This window comes from Nipponia nippon, unplaced genomic scaffold, assembly GCF_047370975.1.
Source record: "Nipponia nippon isolate SJK-2023a ecotype South Korea unplaced genomic scaffold, ASM4737097v1 scaffold_4, whole genome shotgun sequence".
NCBI classification, from domain to species: Eukaryota; Metazoa; Chordata; class Aves; order Pelecaniformes; family Threskiornithidae; genus Nipponia; species Nipponia nippon.
This window is the reverse complement of record NW_028262358.1, coordinates 11,177,736-11,196,610: the sequence shown is the minus strand read 5'-3', so window position 1 is coordinate 11,196,610 and position 18,875 is coordinate 11,177,736. Positions and strand designations below refer to the sequence as shown.

The 18,875-nt window shown below is 43.5% G+C and overlaps 1 long non-coding RNA gene across 1 annotated transcript in view; it reads right to left on the bottom strand.

Moving 5' to 3' along the window:
- The window catches only part of LOC148053105 (uncharacterized), a 24,988-nt gene extending 6,113 nt beyond the window's left edge, over nucleotides 1-18,875 (bottom strand). The window contains exons 1-3 of the long non-coding RNA XR_015708888.1: nucleotides 18,755-18,875; nucleotides 17,913-18,601; nucleotides 16,943-17,018 (exon numbers count right to left, since the gene is read on the bottom strand). This is a non-coding gene — a long non-coding RNA (uncharacterized LOC148053105). The remainder of the gene's footprint in view (nucleotides 1-16,942; nucleotides 17,019-17,912; nucleotides 18,602-18,754) is intronic.

The following is an 18,875-nucleotide window of genomic DNA, read 5'->3' as shown; positions in this document are numbered from 1 at the left end:
GGTTACATGGTTAGTGAAACCACCAGATCGGCTCCAGAGATATGTTATTATGAGATCCAGTGTTTCACTTGTTGGCATGATTCTAACTAAAATTCATGTTGACCTGAGTAAGTGCAAGAGGAAACTTTAAGGTCTCAGCTTCTTTCAGTTAAAGCTATTGGAAAAATTCTGCATGACCCAAACGGGAAAGGATTATGCCCTACATCCAGTTGTGGCTGTAAAAAATAAGTGAGGTTTCTGAGGGAAACCTCAAAATCCAAACAGCACCGAAGCAGCAGATGAACAGGATTTGAATACAACTAGTTCTGTGTTTTTTCTCATGATAAAACAATTATGAATCAGATGCTCCCCACACAGTTCACCCTAGCTCTAACCCATGAGCATGGATCTGTGGCCATCCCTGCTCAAAGCCAGACTGAAATTGGCCCTTTGTTTACTATACACGACCCTAAAAGGGGATATGTTACGACACTTAGAGATTCCTAGTGAAAACAGTATTAGGTAACCTAGATGCAAACCAGAAATAAGGAGGACGACAGAGGTAAATACACAAAACAGTCAGAAATGGCTGTAAACGGCATAAAGACAGCATCTATTCCCCACCAGACAGCAGACCAACAGCAGCTGTGTAAGTGCCTGGGGGGATTTTTAAAATGGGGAATATATACATCTAATTTCACCACTTGCATTGGCTAACTCCTAGAGAGGCCCTTGAAAAGCTCTTGTTTGACCTGTAACACTGAGTAAACTCCAGGCATGAGGTTTTTGGGGGAAGGAAGGGAAGTGGCTGCCCACCCCATCGGGAGCACCTGATGTAGCAAGTGCCATCTGCATTTCTCTCCCATTCGGAGGATCAGTACTACGGACGCCTCACAGCTGGGCCTTATTTTCATGGAGTGTTTCTGAGCTTGAAGCCAAGCCAATTCATGTTGAGGGATTTACTCACAGGAATACCACGAATATGACTCTTTGCTAGTACTGCACTGGATCTTATTTATAAATTATGACTTTCACCACTCTTCTAAGAATAGAAGCTGGCTCTGAAACATCACGTTGGCTCCAGCATTCTCCAAAGGTTAAACATTTCTCATCCTGTTCAGGTTTTGAGGCTTCAGTTTCCACACTGGTGCCTTGCTAGACCAGGGCTGTGATGCTGGGGGGGTCATTCTGTGAAAGACCCTGAGGAGGTGTCTTTCAGCAGCTCTCTTCCCAGCTGGCAGAAGGAGACCTGCAAGTCTCCCTCAGCAGCCAGAAGTGACAGCAAAACAGAGCTACGCTGACTCCTGGTTTGCAGAACAGGGCTTCCTTGCGACTCGGAAAGGTAGGAACAAAAGCCTGGTTAATTAGAAAAATTTCACTGAAGCTGAACAGCAAATCTTAGCAGCCAAGAGGAGGATTTCAGTACTAGGCAATCTGATACGAACAGCAAAGAGCCATGCCCCCTTGGTGACCAGAGGCCCTGGGCAGGTGTTGCTTCGACCGAGCAGAGGGGCAGAGCTCGGTGCCGTGAAGCAGCCTGTCGCCAAGCGCTGATGGAGATGCTGGAGGTTTCCGAGTGCTCAGTAGCTCTGCCTTCGCCTGGCTCCAAAAACACTTGTGATGGAAGAAAAGCCAGTGCTGACAGTATTGTAATGTATGACAAGCTACAGTAGCAGCTCCAGCACTGCATGCTCAAAGAGGGAAAGAGGATTGTTTCCTGGCTGCTCTCTAAGAAATTTTCTGTTCAATGGGAAAGATAATCACTGTCTAGAGGAGATCCAGACCAGAACTAAGGACAGAATATGGCTTTACGTAGAAGAAACATTCTTGGGAAAGCAACAGATTTGCTACAATCTCCAGGGGAAAATGAAATATTTTAATTTAAAAGTACAAAAGCCACAACGAGGATAATGGGGTTCCTTTTACACCCCAGCTTTGGAAGAAAGACACAATGAGCTGCAATGGCTACAAAACAGACTGGGAGCAGCTCTGGATTATTGCATGGGTGCAGAACTCAGCTTCCACGTCCATTCCCCTCCCTTTCCACTGCCTTTTCTCAGGGGTGGCAGGTCCCCTCCCCAAGAGAGACCTGGTGCTGGAAACCCCACGGCCAGAGGAACTGTCCTGCTGCTTCAGAGCTTTATGTGTCCTCTACAGACACCGATCAAGGTGTGTTTTATTTAGTACCACTCCCTGAAGAACTTCAAAGCACTGACAAACTTTACAATTCATGTTAATTCATGAATGCTCCTTGCCATTTCTAGTATTACTGCTGTTCTTCTATGGGCAGGGAGACGGAAGAACAGAGATTTAACAACAATTTCTCAGCAATCAGTGCTGTAATTTGGAATATACTGATTTGCACACGCCTGACGTCTCATCACTGTGACTTTTGGCTACAACATTGAAGTTCAGACTCCCAGGCCCCCTCCTTCACTCACCTGGCAGCCATGTTATTTTGGACCAGAATATCCAACAGTAAGATTGAGTAATGCCGTACACTGTGAGTAGCTCCTCTGGGATCAGAAGGGCTACTTGTAATGCAAAATACTTCCAAAATATGATTTTTTAAATAGCAAAAATTGACCAGCATTCCATCAATTTTTTGGAGCCTCCACTGACTCACAGTGTTTTCACCTGCAATTTAAATAATGCAGAAGAGAAGCTGGAACGTGGCAGATCAGGTTTCTTAGCAGGGATTTGTTTGCTGCACCTTGAATTCAAGAGATGATGTGCACACACATTTTCCTAGACAAAATATAGCAGTCACATCCAGAATGATGCAAACAGGTAGATCTCTCGATTTTGATGGAAGTACATTCATTGATAGCAACTGAGCACCTGCCGGAATATGAACTGGTTTAGGGCTCCCATAATAAACCTAACCTCTTTGAGCTATTCAAAAGATGCTCTCAGGCAAAATAACGGGATTCTATTTAGCAAAGGGAAGCACATGATCATTTTAATGCATTGTACAGCTGAAGCTGTGATAATGCAGGCTAGAAGATGATGTTTCTAAGTGAAAGGGAAATCAGTTGTAATTATAATTGTTGTTGTCTTTATGTATTACCAGCTGTATTGATTACCTTCATCCTGTGTATCACTGGCAACTAGGGAACATGATACGTTATCTCATGCTAGTGTTGGAGAGCAGCATAGATCGGTGTATTTTTAGAAACAAGATTCCCACAGTGTAATTGTAGCAACTGGATGATTGTACCCATGCATATTAAAATGCCAACAGATGAACTCCTGGACAGTGCCAGCAAACGTTTCACTGTTTGGGGTAGGAGGAAAGGGCAGGAATGAACAGCTCAGAAGTTCAACAACTGACAAGCACAGCGTTTTTACCTCTAAGAGTGTCCTCTGAGAGCTGTGTGGCTCACACTGGCCAGCATGAAAGGGAAGGTGGTAAGAACCAGAATCTCACTTTCCAGGATGAAGAGATGATGCATTTGCAGGTCAGAGTGTCCATATCTCTCCTGCCTTACCTGGTCCCATAACACATTAAATTACATCTCTGTACCAGTAAAGAGAACTGATGGCCATCTATAGACATCCTTCAAGGGCTCAGTCCTGGGTCTCAGCTGCCAGCGGGCAGTGTTTGGGGTGCCTGTGTTGCACAACGGGGCACGGTGCAGCGGTCCCTGGCTCACTAAATCTCATCAAGATTGGAGAAGTGCAAGGCTTATGGCTGGTCACAAAACTGTACAGATGTGGGCACACAGCTGGTACAGCCAAGTTGCCTGTAAGCAAAGTCGGTTGGGAGGTAACCAGCAGCTGCCTGTGCAGAGCAGATGTGCAGCAGCATCTGTTGGGAACTTGTATGTCTCGTAAAGCAGAAAATGCTGTTTCAGACTCTCTGGGAATATCAGCCAGGTTAACAATCCTGTCATTGGGCTGGTTTAGACAGGAGTTGTACAGGACTGATCAAGGTCTGAACCTTCCCACTAAGAGCCAACCCAAGCGTCTCTAAGTAAAGCACAATATGGGTTCAGTTGTAGAAGAAATAACTAACATACACACGAAGCATTCAGCAGCCATTCAGGTAGGTGTCAGAATGCCAGATATTTTCCAGTAGACTATTGCTGTATTCAGTATAAATCACAGGCCATCACAGGAGCATGGTGACTATTATACTTGATAAAACTGGCAGAGCAAATAGTTCACAGTCTTTGGCTGTGCTAACTGGAATGTGTTTTGGAGGACAGCACAAGGGATGCTGTGGCAGACAGTGATAGCATAGCCTGCCCCAGACAGACTTTTCTTTCAATTCTGTTTAAGTAGAATTGGCCTGAAACCTATGCAGTAGTCTTGAATTTTATGTATTTATCACTGCAATAGCACATGGTAGTGTCGGAGGCTATTAAATGCCTAATCTTTTGTAGAATCCTGTTATGTTTATGCATGCTGATATTGTTCACGAATGGCAATATACTCCATGCAAAGAAAATTCCTCTCTGTGTGCCTTCAATGTACCACTCTTCTGTCTCATTATATGCCCTTCTATCCTTTAATAGGTGGATGAATAAACAGAAGACCCTAAACTACCTTCTCAGTGTCATTTAGCTTTCTATACACTTTCAGCATGTTTATTATCACCTTCTTCAGGGTACACAGTCCTTTTCAACCTAATGACCAAATACCAGACTGGAAGCTTTTCTAAAACGTTTTAGCACATGGCTTCAATCCACACTACAAGAATTAACAGCCACCACAGTCAAAGTAAATTGCAGGTGGTGGTATATTGCCTAACATCCTGATGTAAATGTAAGATAAAGGCGTGCTCCAGGGGGTATAGTGCAACATGAAATCCAAGTGTACAGACTCTGCATATCAAGTTATATCTTCATTTCAGAAAAGCCTCTAATTATGCTGAAATGTGGGCTTTCAAGCTTTCCTACACCTGGCCTCCAGGAACCCCCCCCCCAGTTAACTGAAGGCAACGACTCCCTCCATGTCATTCTCTCCCCACAAGGGATTTTAGACACTGAATCTACATAGCCACAGCACCAGACCAAACGGACCTCCATCTCTTCAGCCTGTTCCCACCTGCCTCTGGCCAGCCTCCAAACAATTTCTGTGGCTTCCTTTATGTTCAAGCCATCTTTTTCTACCTGCAGTGCTGGAAGGGAGTAGCCAGATCTGGCCTCTCAGAGCATCCCACTCCACAGGGAACATCTTGTTCTGGAGAGGGCATGGCAGGAAGAAACATCCTTCATGGCTTTCAGGGTGATGTGAGCCAGGTTTCAAATGGGAGGCGACAATTTTCACTGCCAGAGATTGCCACCCATCTCGGGCACGTAGCAACTCCACTTGCCCTCTTCTAAGCTGCTTGGTTTAGACCTCAAACAGATCCAAAGGGAAATTCCAGATACCTTCACAGGTGAACTTCCATATACGGCCATGAAGCCACAGGCTGTGACGGTTGGCATGCAGATATAAATCAGCATGCCAAAACTTCCACAGCAACATGTAACTAGTATACACAAATACAATTACACATGCATTTATTGGGAGAAGGTGGTAGAGTGACTCTAACATGTGTCAACAGCTTCCCAGGGTGAGGATTTAAAAGAGCTATTTGGTGCAATAAAGACTGATGCTTAATACACAATTTTCCGCAAAGACGGCTTTTTTTGCTTAGGCCAGCTGAGTGGCTACATTAATGGGAAAACTGGAAGCCTTTTAGTGGGTGAGTAGTAGCTAAAACTGCAAGGGTATTCATGCCACCTTCTGCATCATCTAATTTCAGCTGTGGTAATTCAGTCTGGTCTCTGTGGGTTCCATATATAGGCAGTGGAAAGAGAGATGCTTCTCCAGAGGACGACTTAGCAGAGACAATTTTGATGCCCTGAATGGTCTTCCAGAGGTCTTAGTTCCAATGTTTATAAACAGACCTTGAGGACACTCACCTTCTACCAAACACCCATATATAGATGCCCGGTCTCCCCTTCACACACATACACACCCTGTGTTTGAAGTTTAAAAAAAAAAAAAAGAGAGCTAGAAACAGGAGGCCACAGATAGATGACTCCAGAGGTTTCCTTAAGCACCTGCTAATAGGAAGGAAACTACCACCCTAAGAAAGTGAAGAACAGCAAAGGCTTTCAGTGCTGAAGGTAGAGGGTTATGCATCACTCACACAACAAAGACGACACTTGCAATTCTGCTTCCACAGGGGTTCACCTGTCCTGCCAGGCTTGGAAAGAGATCTGAATAAAACGCCCTGGAAGAAGCTGAGGTGCTTAGGGCAGCACCTGCACAACATCCCTCTTCAGCATCCCACAGGTGATGCAAGCGTCTTCTACACGTAGGATTAAGAAACACAATACACTCTTATCAACTAGAAATGCTAAATGATGTGGAAAGGGCTCTATAAACATGTGACCTTTATTTATTTTTAATTACTTTCCATATTGCTGAGAGCAGAGTTTCCTAATATCCAGATCCAAAGTAATTACTGGTTATGGGAACTTTCAGTGGCTTTCAAGCAGGTCCTGCATTGCCAGAAACAGGTGGCAATAGGAAAACACCGTGTGCCTCCCCTTCCACCAACAGTAAAACCAGATAAAGCAGAATTGCATTTCAAGAGAGCAGATATATTGTTTTGCTTAGACCGAACAGGGTAATTTTTTTATCCCTGTCCTTTTTGAACTGTTCAGCACTGGCATATAAAGGAAGATACAGAACAGCGCCTTCTCAGAACCCAAGCTACCCAATAGCTTTTGGCTGGTGGGTCGCTTTGCAAGCAGCAGTGGGAATGCTAAATGTTTCAGTATTCAGCCTTCATTCCTTGGTGGTCGCCTACTCCTGAATGTAGACGAAACAATGCTGGTACTCTACTGATGTCAAGGAGGTTACAGCAGCAAACAAATCTGACCTGAGCTGTTTTGGGTTGCCAGTTTTGTGCATAGCTTACATTTTATCACTCCAAAATGGCTGAATGCCAGAGATGGGTGAATGATCACAAGCTACACAAAGTCCGAGTCAGCCTGACAGGTGTTTCGAAGTGCTTTACCAAAAGGTATAAATACCAGGTATTAATTATTAAGTGACCACCTCTGGGGGAATGGGACAGAAACAATTTGTTGAGCTCAGTCTCAGCCAGCACCAATGCTACGATGTATGCGAATGTGCTCACCCTCCCATAAGGCCACAGCCCTCACAAAGCACAGGGAATGGGCAGAGTGCCTTGAAAACAGAAAGGGAACAGGCCCGTGTCTCTGCACAGAGATAACAGCCCTCCAGCTGCTTATTTAGCTACAGTCAGAATGCATCACATTTTGTGAATCTGCCAGCACGCAGGAAAAAAACGTGGGCATGAAACCCCTTGCTCAGCAGATGAAGGACACAGGCTTTTCATTTTCTAAGACAATATTATTTTTATATGCAGTTTTAGCTAAACTCAGGAGTCCTGATGTGTTCTTACTCACTTCAAATTCCTTGTCTACTTTGTCCAACTAAAGACTGAGCAAAGATTTGGGGCTAAAGACTCTGATGGACTGTAGAAACAAAGGGACAATGGTATGTTCATCTATTTTACTAAACCTGAAGAGTTCAGAGAGACAAGACTTTGCATTTACAGGCATTTTTTATTGCCAGTGGGGTTCAGAATGGTGAGGTCTTTGGAGCTTAGAAATCCAGAGCCTGAATCTTTTTTTTTTTTTTACTTCTGCCTATTTTATACTCTTCATATCAAGATAATCCATCTTACTACACCCCAAGGAAATGAGGGGAAAACCCTTGGATTCCTAACTAGGTTAGGGCTATACTAAACCTTCCATGGGCACAGATCTAGGCAAGGGTGGTCCTACTCTGACAGAGTGACATTAAGGATGTAATTTAAAGATAACGGAAGTCAAAGAAGGACTGGGACACAGCCTTTTGGGTTTTAATTGCAGTTGGCTCCTCTGGGGTATCCTCTGAAGGGATTTTACACAGGAGCAGCCCATTAGCGTAAAAGACCATGCACAAAAGCCTCAGAGAAAACAATCTTCATGCAAACAGTATTAATCACCAAAAAAGCAGGTATCACTTTCTTTTCATCCTTTGCAAGGAAAGTGTAAATACATACAGGCAGTCACACACAGATTTATTCCTGACCTTCAAAACATTTTTAACTCTAATGAGTCCAAAGGCTACATATGTGTGTTAGGTAGATATCACTGCAACTAGTTGCATTCTACCAATAGAGCAATCGAGAACCAATAATCCCTTGGGAGACGCCTCTCTTCTAGCAACCATTGCCTTGGTAAAACAGTGATTCTGTTTTTTCATAGCTGAGCAATACCAGTGCAATGGAAAAATGCACCTCTCTGCACCAAAGAAGGTCCTGTTGTGGCGCTATTTGCTTCTTGGGACGTGAAATGGTTGAATTCAACATCAAGGTATTAGACCAGCCAAAAAGAATCACAGGAATAAAACCGGTACTCAAAAGCTCACACAAATGCTATGTATTTTCCATACACTAGCACTACCTGCCACAGCTGCAGAGATTATTTCCTGTTCTTCATGGGACTCACTCATTCACCATCATATTTACTCTAACCAAATTATGACTCCCCAGGGAAACCTGGAGACTGCTGTGAAGCCTTACCTAGGGCCAGCATTAGACTGGGGTCCATCACAGCTCTGACCTACTGCTATCTGCTCCCTTATATCAGCCCTGGTGCAGAAAAAGAAACGGTCATCTTTTAGCTCAGGGTGTAACGGTCCAGCCTATTCCACAGAAAGCCAGGCTTGACACTTTTCATGCATGAAGCTGTCCCACAGGCAAGAACGAGCCTCGAGAAGCTGTTTATAATGCAGTGATGACTCCTTCTACACAATCAGGAGAGAAGAACACACCACGGACATTTACTGCACCAGGCCCCGGGGCATGCTTGTAGCCGTGTGATGCTACCAGCACACACATCAACAAACAGAGCAATAACAAGGTAGTAATTGTGAAGGGCAAAGAAACCTATCTGATCCACTCTTAAACTGAATTAAAGGCACCACAGTAGCTTGCATATAACAAAATTTGACTCAGGAGAAACTGGTCCAGCTCTGTAAAAGCAAACCAAGGCAAACCCAAGGCAAACCTGAGCATGAAGTGACTCTTTGTCATGCTTTGTTGGGGGTTATCACCCTGGGTTTTTTTAGGTAGCACAGAGTTGTGGCTCTGTCTGCCTGCCTGCATCTCTGTCAGATTGAGAAAGGAGGACTCTCCAGAGAAGCGCCCTAGCTAGTAACAGCCTGTAAATTGTCAGCCAAAACCAGAGATGTGTAAGTAACACAGGCCTCTCTGAAAGCGCAGCCTGTAGAGTAATTTAAGCATGTCTTGATGGTGTAGAACTGCAGAGTGGAAAAATCTTCTCAGTGTAACCTGCTGTCAAAACTGCATCTGAAGACATTTATATGGGGAAAAAGATCAGAAGATTCGTGGCCCTGCAGCCATGAAGTGAATGCACCATCCATCCCTGACTGGCTGGCTACGAGCAAGAGAAGAATAGGTCAGTTTGCAACAGCTTCCACAGCAGCTTCAGTTTACATCTTCTTCATCCCTGAAGCGACCCTGCGAAGGGCCATCCGATAGCAGTCGAGCTCCATCAGCAAAATTCAGAGAAAATGATCCCAGAAGGTACAAGAGAACATGCTAGAGGGAGAGCAGTCATGTGCTAAAATGCCTACGTTATTTTCGAACGAAAGCTGGTTCACATCCCACCATCTTTTTGAATAAGTGGAACAGCATCTGACTGGTGAGAGATCTCTGCAGTGCTCCCTCCTGCTCCACCATGTGATGATATGCACAGGAGTCTTTGCTCCCTGAAAAATCCAGGCTATTGCCAACAGGTTTTGTATCAAGAATTAGTTGCTGCTGAGAAAACTGTGAATGATCTCATAAGCTGCAACATTTCCTAAGTGAGACAGGCTGTCGAGGAGACAGAGGTTTGATTTTGGAAGATAGCTGCATCACTAGCAAAGGTCATGCGTTTTGGCTCCTCCACAGAGAAGGAGTTGTTGGAAACTCAACCCAGTACGGGGTAAACAGTGAGTTACTGAGAATAAGCTCTCTGCCCAGGGGATTTCTTGCTAAAGGAGACAAGCCCCTTTGCAGCAAAATATGGATAAATATGGATAAAATATGGATTGTGGCCAAATTTGGAAATAATTATATCTGCTCTGTTCACATAACATTCCACAACTGGGCAGTTGGACCAATGCCATTTCCATGCAAACAGATTGTAAGTCACCATCAGTCTTTCATTTAAATCCATTGAACTGCTGACTTGCATCTGACCGAGCAGACAACAAATACCCTGTGGCCTACATCATAAACAATTCCATAAATGCAAGGAAATCGAGACAAAGTTGCTCCTTTGAAACATCTGGCAATCAGCTTTTGTTGGGAAGACGAGTCTTGGTGCTTTTGAGGCTGTTCAGAGCTGTGTTTCCAACTCACTAGCACTGTGTACGTGGAAGAATGGGAATATGAGAATTCCTCAACATCTAGATTTGATTTCAGATCCCTCTTTGGCCAGATGAGGGTACAGAGGCCAAGCTGGTGCTCTGAAAATAGCCCTCTCAGCTATGGTGGGAATCAAAGCTCCTGGCAACAAGAGCTAGACAATATAAATTGATGGGCTTATTGTGCTTATTAAACTTTTTTTCAGTTCAGTGGTTAAAAACTGAAAACCATGAGCCAAATTCACCACTAATGCACATCCCTTGAGCTCAATAAGATTAGAGATGGGGTGGCTGCAGCTCACTGCTAAGATGCACATGATCTCCCTTGAAATGACACAGGCTGCACTTAGACTGCGCGGCTGGCGCAGAGAAATGCAGGGAACGGCAAGGGGAAGCGCTCCCTGGCAAGGGCTTCTGCAGAGCACATCGGTGGCGCCATGCAAGCCTGCTGCAATCATCTTCACTTACTAGAACCAAGGAGCTGGCTCAGAAACAGCACCCTTTTCCTAGCACTGAAAGCCAGTTAGCCATGATTTAGAGAGAGGGTTCCTACTTAGAGCCTGGTGAATTTAAACAGATTGCTCAGGCACCTGGATTTACCTAATCTCATCTTTCCTAGCTCTCCTTGTGGCAACAGAGCTGGTTCAGCTGCTCTCCTGACATCTCTTCACTGATCCTGGATACTGAAGGGGGGGGGGGGGGCGGGCTGGACCTCATCTCATCTGCCCTGCTGTCTTTGTGCTTGCCTTTGTCGTCCTGCTGTTTCCCTCTCTGAGCAGCTCTCCACACTCCCTTCTGCCTGCTCCTTCCCACATTCTGCCTGGTTTGGGTACAAATGTCAGGGGTTCAGTCTTGTTTCTTTCTGCTTGTGAGATAACAGCAGGGGACCACATGGAGACCAATAGACACCCTCTGTCTGAGGGTATCATCCTGGCTACTGCTGCAGCCAAAGGCCGTTGCATGCAGGACTCCAGGGCAGCTGAGGCAGACAGTACTTCTGCTAGCATTTAAAAACATTTTGGCTACCTGGAGCATGGTATTTTCTCTCTAGATTCTGTCTTGTTGTTTATAATTTACCTATGACAACAACCCTGTCAAGTAGTTTAGGACCAGATATGGCCAATCTCACATATTTCTCGTATAAGAGCTTTCCAGAAATCAATCCAGTTTTTCCTGAGATCTACCCTTGCTATGTGCCTACATCCCAGATGCTTTGCATCTCAATGAACATAGATCAAGAAAGCAAACCCATTGCAGAAAAATATGACAGAGGATAAAATTGGCATATGTGGTACTGAAAACAGGCATCAGATATGAATCTGCAAGACAATGAGCAGGATTTTGACAAATATCTGTAAAACAAACCACTTTCCTTGCCTGGCAGTTGCATTTGAGACAGAAGTTGTCATCAACCCAGAAAAACCTCAGCCATTTCCATTTTAAAACCTGGAACTGAATCCTACTTTCACTTACGTTTAATGGACATTTTGCCATTCACTGTAAAGAGAAAAGGGCATGATCTTTGGAAAAAAAATCTCAAATTATTTTTATTGATATGCATCACTGCCAGTCACACAACATTGGCTCATGAGGAAAACTTGTCCAAAACATCTGAACCAGGCACCTGAATTTCCTGACTGGGATGACATATACATGTGAAATGAACTTGTGTGATAACAACAGGATATTGCAAGTCATCTTTATATATATAAAAAACAGCTCTAGAGGTAAGTTTCAATGTTCCTAAACCTCAACAAAAAAAAAACAAACTCTGAAATGCCTTAGAAATGAAAAAGCCTTAAAACAGATGTTAATAGAGATTACTGGCATATATCTTGTTACACTGAACAGCTCAGCATGCAAGAGACTGCTGTAATAGTGCCCATCACATACACAGAGTTAGCAGTTTGTACCTCAGAATTTCCTACCAGCTGACCTACAAGAGTGTTTGGAGGCTCTTGACTTCTGTCATCACAGAGAGGAGCTTGACGCACAAGGATGGCTATGGAAATCAACTCACCTTTGTCCAATAAATAAATTGGATCCTTAAAACAGAATAATGGTCTTTAACGATTTTTAGCACTTTGAATCTTAAATGTACAAAACTCACAAGCCATGCCTCTTAAAGGCAAGGGACTGTCTTTAAATGAATAGTTTTGATTTCTTTTCTTATTGGATTTCTGCATTTAGAGCATGTATTGAAAAAACAATGAGTCATACTGGAAAGCTTTACTTTGCTACTGAGAGAGCTAGAAATCTTGCTTCCCTGCTGACAGTTGAGGTACTCACACAATACCATCTCCTAGGAGAAGGAAGTATTGTCAGACCTGGAAGGAAATTGTACGTGTTGCCTGTACATCATTTTGGCTGTCCATAGTTTGCTGGGCTGCTACACTTGTCAGCTGCTTTTTTCCTCTCAGCTTGCCTTAGTAACACAGTTAAATTAGGGCTGAAGTCAGATTGTTTTCAGTCTGCATTCATCTTAAAGTTTGTTATATCTCCTTCATACCTGAACATGCCAGTCCTGCCAACAGCTTGCCAGTTTTTGTCAACTACATTGGTTTGTCTATTGCCTCTTCTGGCAAGCCTTGCCATCATCAAAAGGTACATACACCAAAATACATTTTGCACATGTTTGCTGATGAGTTACGTATAAAAATATGTTGAGGCCAGGTGTGTGCGTAGTATTGCCACATTGAAGTCATTAACTTCTGACACTTTGAGGATGTGGTCTAGACCACGGCAGGAAAAATGGGGCTGTTTTGACATTCACGAGCTGGTTAATCCACTGGGTAGCCCTCATATGGCAAGAATGCGACCATGCGTGTTCATTACAGGCTCCAAATCAGCTACAAACACGGTTAAGACTCAGAAAGTAGTTCCTTAGAAGAAAACAAACAAACAAAACAAAAAACCCTCCTCACAAACAGTGTTGAGTGTCAGCAACCTTATCCCTACCCAAACAAGCCTGAGCCAAAAATCAAAGAACCTACATGTCCTTCAGATGTAGGAGATTTCTAAGACCCACCTAAAATAACTGCCATTTCATCTGTTTTCTGTAACTACACAGCGTTCTTTGCAGTTAACACATTTAGGATTGTTTAAGGATAATTCTGGGATTTTTTTAATGGCTTGCGAATCACAAGAGAATGGGCTGCTGATGTAGTAATGCCATCTAGCTTTCGTAACTGTGACTCCAGTAAAGATAGCTAGAGAGATTTGTATAAAACAGTAACAAACTTGCGCTCCAAACAGAAGCTATATATGTTGCATCTAAAAAAACCATACATGTATATTTTATGTCATTGCAACTAGAACAGATGGAGACAGTCCCTTCCTTGAAGGGCTGGGAAAAGCTAAGACACCTTTGTTGGATCCCCAAAACAAGAGAAACCAGTGCCCGGTCATTCTGCATGCCCAGAAGTCAATGCTAATGGAAGTAGCAGTGAAGCAGAAGATGTGGGCATTTGAGACGTTCAGAAGAGTACCTCAGTGCCTCTGAATAGATCTGAGAGGAAACAGGGACCGCCACATAGGGGTTATCATAATGGCTAACACCTAGCACGGGGAGGCCAGGCTCAGCAAGTTCCTTTCACTGCCAGCAGAGAGACATGTGAAGACTACATGGAGCAGGAATTAATTCAGACACTGTTTGAGCTGCAGGGAATGGGGATCCTCAGGATCTTTGCTGCACAGCTAGCTTACAGACCCAGACGGGCTCTTCACGAGGGGGTCCCCGATATGGTTGGGGAATGCCCTGGGGCCAAGAGGCACTCCTGGCTCCCTCAACTCTGACACAGACAAGAGCTCTGCAGTCTGCACTGATTCTGGATGGAGCTCAGGGCACCATCCACTGCTCAAAAAAACCAAGCATCAGCTGCTTATAGATCTGTTTTACCACCTTATGTCAAAGGACAGATCAGCAGCGGAGTTTAGTAACAGCCTGCTTAGTTCATTCTTTGCTCAGCTGCAGCTTTGTTTAACTTAACTAACAGTAACGGCACAATTTTTCTTTTACTGACTGTTGCCCATTTAGAAGCCAGTGGAAAGCGCGTACTATTCATTCAGCTAGCTTTGATAATGCCCACCTTATGAAACCGCAGCCACAATTTTCATGTAAAGCTTTTGAGGTTGATTGGTCAATTCAGTCAGACAAGCTCTTTCTGCTTGATAATGCAGTAGTAGAGGTTATTTCAGCTATAATGGTCTAAGATAAATGCAGTTTTACTGAAATAAAAACATTTCAGAGAAATGTGCCAATTCAGTTTCATGTCAGGATACAAAAAAGTCAAAACATTCTGTGAACATAAATTGCAATGGTTTGATTTCCTGGTTTCAATTTGCTTGATTTTTTACATTTCACTTCCACAGAAAAATTTAAATTAGTTAGCATTGCATTGACAATAACACAAATGAAAGCCTTTGGCATTAGTGAAATGAAATGATCTGGTAGGTCCATAGACCATTTAAAATTCATTCTATGGATAATTTCAAATCTTCAAATGTCCAATTCAATTGTGAACTTAAAAAAAAAAAAAAAAAGGAAAGAAGGAAAAATCAAGCATCACAACTTCTCAGGAAACAGACAATCTAGTTTCTGATCAGCAGCATTGCCAGACTCAGCAGAGAGGGAAGGAAGCTGCCTGAAGTTTGAAGATTTATCTAGTCTTTGATTACAGCAAGTTTCTTCCCCATACACTGAGCGGGGAAGCCAGAAAAAGCTTGCACTGCCAGGAGCCATGTTGTACTGTACATATTTTTTAAATTAAAAAAAAAAAAAAGAAAAAAAACCTGCACTATCCACTGCTAGCAATCCAACATCTTTCAGAAGATATTCTGCATAACACTACACAATATATGGTACAGCTTATAGTATAAGTAAAAGTTACATTCAGGAACCATGTTGTAAACTCCAAAAGGAGAAATAAAAAGCTAAACTGTTTCCCTATAAATACTCAATTTTCTTGAGAATTATGAATGACGAAGTTTTATGAAGGACATGGATGTAGACCACAACAAGTTCTCCCTGCCATCCTCAATTCCCAACCCAGGAGGAGTGTCTTGAGCCTCCAGACCACGCGGGTTTTTGGGAGACAGCCTTTCTGAATCATCTTGACACACCACGATACCTTTTTCCATTTGAGACTTCTAGGAAGGCTGCGCCCTCTCCTGGCAGATTAGGATTCAGCAGCAGTGACTGATAAAGCTGCTTTGCTGCAGCTAACAAGTCAAGGCTGGACCTGAGAGTTACCAAGACCAGTCCTGCTTGACTTAAAACCTCTGTTGCACTGTGCAGAGGGGCTTCACATTGAGATTTCAAAATTACAAAGTTTTTTCACCATGCTGTAAGAAAAGAAATTGCTTGGAAGTATACGCTTTGAAAAAAACAAACAAACAAACACCATACGTTTGAAAATGGATAGATTAATCTAGAATAATCTCCAAATAACATACAGTGTTTACAATCCATGCAATTCTGTAAAGGAAACTTTCATATCTTGAAAATATAACCTTGAAATTAGTGTTGTAACCATGGATTCCATTTCAAAGAACTAATACATAATATGGCTAATGCTATTATAAAGAGTCAGTCTGCCTTCGTAAGCAAATGTAATCTCCTTCAACCAGCAAAGCTTAAGCAGGAATGACTAAAGAAATCCCACACATCTTGTCAGTCATTCACACTACACCTAAGTGAAGATCACCTTCATTTTTTTAATGTGGAATGCTTACTTGCCGTCTGATCCCGCATTCAAGTTAAATGAATTTTACAGACTCGCAACTGCATACTGATTTAAAGCTTCTGGTCCTAGAAACTACTGAATACCACCCAGAAAGAGAAGGAAATTTGCTGCTGGTCAAAACTGGTAGGGTCCATTTGGAGGGATTTTCTGCCTTTCTTTTTAGCTCAGGATATAAGTCACTTCCTCAAATCATCTGAGAATTTTACTTATCAAGTTTCTTTCTATTTATTCTAGGACCTAATTACTGATGCTGTTGATCTTTTTGGCTCTTTTCCTGTGGTACGTGGTTGTACATGTGGCTTCGGTCTTTTCCACAGAAGGGCTTTGTATTTTTTTTTTTTTATGGTGCTGGGGCTCAGGTTGCTGTCTGAGGAGTTTACGGGAAGTATGTTTATTCCATATGTTCATTCAAATCATTGATATATCAGCTGTATAAGAAAAGATAATTATTAAATTACCTCCTCTAATTATATTATTTACAGTGTTGCCATAAGGATTATTAACACTCATGGCCGATGACCATCAACTAAAAACAGCTGGAACGGGAAACGATTCTTCACGGACTAACACTACACACTGAGGTATATTTTAGGCCCGTGAAACTCAACAGCTGCTGCCAGATGTGGGAAGAAATGATCTAGTTTGTCTGTTGCTTTTCAACAAAGTATTTCACTGTTTTTATAGTTTCTTCTCTACACACTTACGATTTGTAAAACATGTTGTTGTACATTGGGTGAAGGTCAAAGATCTTTGCTAAATTGCCCTACCTTCCAGTTCCCCCACCGCTTCTCCTTCTGTCCTGCCAGGTCAGCACAAGCTTTACACTGCATTTCTGACACTAAGCTGAAAAAAAGAAAACAGCCACCAGGCGGCGAAATGTAATACTCATACAGCCTCATTAATAGCCACACAGCCTCATTAATAGCCACCTGTGATTATCTTCAGCTACTGTAACAGGATTCCTAACGTAACAGAAACATTGTATTAAAATGCAATTTCCCTGTGCTTCACAAAGGCCTTATATTGCTTATTAAATTAGCAGATTAATTATAATTACTCTTGAATGCTTTTGAGGCATTTTAATCCCAAAAACCGATCTCAGACATGAAAAGTTGTACGAATAGCCTTGTTTTAAGCCTTCCTCAGCCAAACTACTGTGTGTTTAAACATATGCTTAAGCCTCTATAGGAACAAAGCTTTAGTATTACACTTTGATCGCTATTTTATTATTGTAATTTGCCAGCATATTGTAACTGCTGTACAGTGTTCAGTTCACTACTGTCAAAGGATGCATGGCAGGCTTTGCACGTTATTTAAAACCATGTTATGCATTTTTAAAGACCTAATGTGCTGGTAGTTCTGACAATATTCACCAGCACAGTTTAAACAGGTATTAGAAAACAAAAAAATAAAAAGTATTTGAAAAACAGAAGCATGCATGTGTGGCTATTTCCCATTATTTCATTTAGTGGTTTTGCTGTAAATGTTCTTTCACCTATGAGGTCAAATCATTGTCTACTTGTGCTCCTTGGGAAAAAGGGCAAGTAAGATACATATTAAAAAAATATTAAAATTATGGGAAAAAAATAGAGTATTTCCCTGTATGCCTTTTTGGCAGTCTTTCTTCTCCTTTTTATAGAATTTGCACAACCAACAAGCAAACAAAACCGTACAAAGGCAGTTCAACTAAAGCGTGATTTGACCGGTGTTGCACTTACAACTAGCCTATATACACACCTTCCCTACAAAGCGTAGGCACATATGAATCCCTTTTTCCAGAACCAAATTTGTACCGAGCTACTCTTTGAAGGTGGTCGCTCCGGCAGACCCTGATGGTTCGGAGCGGAGGCTTCGGGGCGATGCAGGCAGGCCCTCCGGGACTCCACCTGGACTTTGCAGCGGTTTGCAGACCCTGAAGGAGCTTACCCCTCGGTCACAACGAGGCGTGCACGGTGGAACAGCGGAATGGCAGCCTGTTCCACAGCTGGGTTGCTGGATCATACATATGGGATCAGACTACTCCCCCCTAAACTTCAAAGGGGCGAAAATTTACAGTAAGCAATTTCTGATGCAGAAATCCTAGCCTAGCCTTCGAGACTTGGAAATTAAACCCTCCCACAGCGCGGGCATCACCACGATCGCGTTCGCGGCGGCGAAGCTCCGCCGGGGCCCTCACTCCGCTGCGACCGGTACCACAGCAGCGCTCCCGGCCGCCAGCTCGCCTCCAGCCACCTCCCCGCACCGCCGGCGAGAAGGCATTCGCCCCAAATTCCCCATTTCTATTTTGGATGGTTTGGTTTTTTTTATGTCACCGCTTGTTTTCGGCGCCTCTCCGCGGGCAAACCCGCCCCCCATCACGGGATCCCTGGCACCAAGCGCAGGCAGCCCCAGCGCAGGGCTTCACCTGGCGCAGCCCACACGATACCCTTGGGGGGAAAAGAAAAAACAATAATGAAAAAAAAAATTAAAACACCTCATATTGCCTACACCAGGGCACGGAAAACACCGCAACCCGGCGCTGCCCTCTTCCTCCCGAGCTCAACATGGCGGCCGCGGCGTCCCCCACGGCATAGCCTCACCCCTCAACCAAGAGGGCCGCCCTGCCGCAGTAGAGGCGGCTCGCCAGCACTTAAGATGGCGGCTGCGCGGCTAAACCACCGCCCACCTCACCCGGCGGGGGGCAGGTATGACCGCAGCAGT